Source organism: Scylla paramamosain, unplaced genomic scaffold (assembly GCF_035594125.1).
Source record: "Scylla paramamosain isolate STU-SP2022 unplaced genomic scaffold, ASM3559412v1 Contig56, whole genome shotgun sequence".
Lineage (NCBI taxonomy): Eukaryota > Metazoa > Arthropoda > Malacostraca > Decapoda > Portunidae > Scylla > Scylla paramamosain.
The window spans coordinates 530,001-534,431 of NW_026973721.1; positions in this window are offsets into that span (position 1 = coordinate 530,001).

Consider the following 4,431-nt stretch of genomic DNA (forward strand, 5'->3'; position numbering starts at 1 on the left):
ACACATATACACACGCGCGCGCGCAAAAATTATCAAATATTCACTTCCTCATTCCCTGTACTGGAAAGCTACGGTGTGACTTTAACCAGTTCTGCTCCACATACGAGTATAGCTTGCATTTCTTATAAGGGAGAGGAAGTTAGGATTGTAAGAGTGCCGGCTGCATTTTTTTTTAATCCTTGATTTTTTTTTTCTCAGTGAAAAAAAAAAAGTAAGTGGGTCTTAACAATGTCATTTTTTTTTTCTTTGTGTGAAAATTTACAAAGCTTTCTTAGACACACAGATACCCACATTATCTTTGTCCGTGAGGAAATATCCGTGTCATGCTGCCACTCGTCGTGGTTAAGAGGTTAACGTAGGTTAAGAGAGGACCTGATAGAAATCTTTGTATAAAGGTTATAACAAGGGGATGTAAGCAAAATTCTTAGGATCAGCAACCAGGAGAGAACAAGAAATAAAGGATTCAAGCTTGAATATTTTAGATTTAAGAAAGAGATAGGAAGAAATTGGTTCTCAAATAGAGTGGTAGATGAGTGGAACGGACTCAGTAATCATGTTGTTAGTGCTAAAACATTAGGGAGCTTTAAGAGAAGTTTAGATGGTTTTATGGATGGGGATGATAGTGAAAATAGGTAGGTGTATTTCATACAGGGACTGCCACGTGTAAGCCTGGTCGCTTCTTGCAGCTTCCATTATTTCTTATGTTCTTTATGTTCTTATGGTTGTTTACAATGAATTCACTGGTCACTTTATATCCTCACAGAAGAGTCCCGGAATTTCCTTCTGTATGATTGTGTGCATGTTAACGTGTGATAAATATATATATATATATATATATATATATATATATATATATATATATATATATATATATATATATATATATATATATATATATATATATATATATATATATATATATATATATATATATATATATTGAAGAGTGTGTGTGTGTGTGTGTGTGTTGTATATAAAACAACAGTAAAGATTGTTTTTTTTTTTTTTTTATGTAGGAAGGATACTGGCAAAGGGCAACAAAAATCTAATAAAAAAAAATGCCCACTGAAATGGCAGTCCCATAAAAGGGTCAAAGCAGTGGTCAAAAATTGGTGGATAAGTGTCTTGAAACCTCCCTCTTGAAGGAGTTCAAGTCATAGGAAGGTGGAAATACAGAAACAGGCAGGGAGTTCCAGAGTTTACCAGAGAAAGGGATGAATGATTGAGAATACTGGTTAACTCTTGCGTTAGAGAGGTGGACAGAATAGGGGTGAGAGAAAGAAGAAAGTCTTGTGCAGCGACGCCGCGGAAGAAGGGGAGGCATGCAGTTAGCAAGATCAAAAGAGCAGTTAGCATGAAAATAGCGGTAGAAGACAGCTAGAGATGCAACATTGCGGCGGTGAGAGAGAGGCTGAAGACAGTCAGTTAGAGGAGAGGAGTTGATGAGACGGAAAGCTTTTGATTCCACCCTGTCTAGAAGAGCAGTATGAGTGGAACCCCCCCAGACATGTGAAGCATACTCCATACATGGACGGATAAAGCCCTTGTACAGAGTTAGCAGCTGGGGGGGTGAGAAAAACTGGCGGAGACGTCTCAGAACACCTAACTTCATAGAAGCTGTTTTAGCTAGAGATGAGATGTCAAGTTTCCAGTTCAGATTATAAGTAAAGGACAGACCGAGGATGTTCAGTGTAGAAGAGGGGGACAGCTGAGTGTCATTGAAGAAGAGGGGATAGTTGTCTGGAAGGTTGTGTCGAGTTGATAGATGGAGGAATTGAGTTTTTGAGGCATTGAACAATACCAAGTTTGCTCTGCCCCAATCAGAAATTTTAGAAAGATCAGAAGTCAGGCGTTCTGTGGCTTCCCTGCGTGATATGTTTACCTCCTGAAGGGTTGGACGTCTATGAAAAGACGTGGAAAAGTGCAGGGTGGTATCATCAGCGTAGGAGTGGATAGGACAAGAAGTTTGGTTTAGAAGATCATTAATGAATAATAAGAAGAGAGTTGGTGACAGGACAGAACCCTGAGGAACACCACTGTTAATAGATTTAGGAGAAGAACAGTGACCGTCTACCACAGCAGCAATAGAACGGTCAGAAAGGAAACTTGAGATGAAGTTACAGAGAGAAGGATAGAAACCGTAGGAGGGTAGTTTGGAAATCAAAGCTTTGTGCCAGACTCTATCAAAAGCTTTTGATATGTCCAAGGCAACAGCAAAAGTTTCACCAAAATCTCTAAAAGAGGATGACCAAGACTCAGTAAGGAAAGCCAGAAGATCACCAATAGAGCGGCCTTGACGGAACCCATACTGGCGATCAGATAGAAGGTTGTGAAGTGATAGATGTTTAAGAATCTTCCTGTTGAGGATAAATTAAAAAACTTTAGATAGGCAGGAAATTAAAGGAATAGGACGGTAGTTTGAGGGATTAGAACGGTCACCCTTTTTAGGAACAGGTTGAATGTAGGCAAACTTCCAGCAAGAAGGAAAGGTAGATGTTGACAGACAGAGCTGAAAGAGTTTGACTAGGCAAGGTGCAAGCACGGAGGCACAGTTTCGGAGAACAATAGGAGGGACCCCATCAGGTCCATAAGCCTTCCGAGGGTTTAGGCCAGCGAGGGCATGGAAAACATCATTGCGAAGAATTTTAATACGTGGCATGAAGTAATCAGAGGGTGGAGGAGAGGGAGGAACAAGCCCAGAATCGTCCAAGGTAGAGTCTTTAGCAAAGGTTTGAGCAAAGAGTTCAGCTTTAGAAATAGATGTGATAGCAGTGGTGCCATCTGGTTGAAGTAGAGGAGGGAAAGAAGAACAAGCAAAGTTATTGGAAATATTTTTGGCTAGATGCCAGAAATCACGAGGGGAGCTAGATCTTGAAAGGTTTTGACATTTTCTGTTAATGAAGGAGTTTTTGGCTAGTTGGAGAACAGACTTGGCATGGTTCCGGGCAGAAATAGAAAGTGCATGAGATTCTGGTGATGGAATGCTTAAGTACCTTTTGTGGGCCACCTCTCTATCATGTATAGCACGAGAACAAGCTGTGAGGAGAAAAAGAGTGAGGAATGTACGCCTCCATGCCAGACACTATCACCTCTGTTATACGCTCAGCACACAAAGACGGGTCTCTGACACGGAAGCAGTAGTCATTCCAAGGAAAATCAGCAAAATACCTCCTCAGGTCCCCCCAACTGGCAGAGGCAAAACGCCAGAGGCACCTTCGCTCAGGGGGATCCTGAGGAGGGATTGGAGTGATAGGACAAGATAAAGATATGAGATTGTGATCGGAGGAGCCCAACGGAGAAGAAAGGGTGACAGCATAAGCAGAAGGATTAGAGGTCAGGAAAAGGTCAAGAATGTTGGGCGTATCTCCAAGACGGTCAGGAATGCGAGTAGGGTGTTGCACCAATTGCTCTAGGTCATGGAGGATAGCAAAGTTGTAGGCTAGTTCACCAGGATGGTCAGTGAAGGGAGAGGAAAGCCAAAGCTGGTGGTGAACATTGAAATCTCCAAGAATGGAGATCTCTGCAAAAGGGAAGAGGGTCAGAATGTGCTCCACTTTGGAAGTTAAGTAGTCAAAGAATTTCTTATAGTCAGAGGAGTTAGGAGAGAGGTATACAGCACAGATAAATTTAGTATGAGAGTGACTCTGTAGTCGTAGCCAGATGGTGGAAAACTCGGAAGATTCAAGAGCGTGGGCACGAGAGCAGGTTAAGTCATTGCGCACATAAACGCAGCATCCAGCTTTGGATCGAAAATGAGGATAGAGAAAGTAGGAGGAAACAGAAAAGGGGCTACTGTCAGTTGCCTCAGACACCTGAGTTTCAGTGAGGAAAAGAAGATGAGGTTTAGAAGAGGAGAAGTGGTGTTCTACAGATTGAAAATTTGATCTTAGACCGCGAATGTTGCAGAAGTTAATGAAGAAAAAGTTGAGGGGGGTGTCAAGACACTTAGGGTCGTCGACAGAAAGGCAGTCCGACCTGGGGACATTTATGGTCCCCTCCCCAGATGGGGACTCCGAGGCTGGTGTAGGAGTCGCCATGATGATTTTCAAATTTTTGAGTGAAGGGTGTGTGTGTTATTAGGTGCTTGTAGTTTTGTGTGGAGGAAGAGAGTTGTCTTTAGAGGGCAGGCTGTGACTGCCCCCTTGTGTTGTGAGACACAAAGGGAAACGTTCAGTGAGGTCACAGCTGGGTTTAATGATAAGTTCACAGCACCCCCTGAACAGTGCTTTAGACCTCACTGGGAGTAATTATCGTTTCGGCAGGTGTCTACTGCCTCATCCTCTGCTCACACTGGATCCTCTGGTGTCGGTGGTGGTAGTGGGTCCTGCCATGGCCACCCCACACCCTCGGGTACTGGTGGTGGTGATGGGTCTCCCAGATGCAGCCCCGACACAGCGACAGCAGCAGACTTCACGTACCAGAAATCGCAGG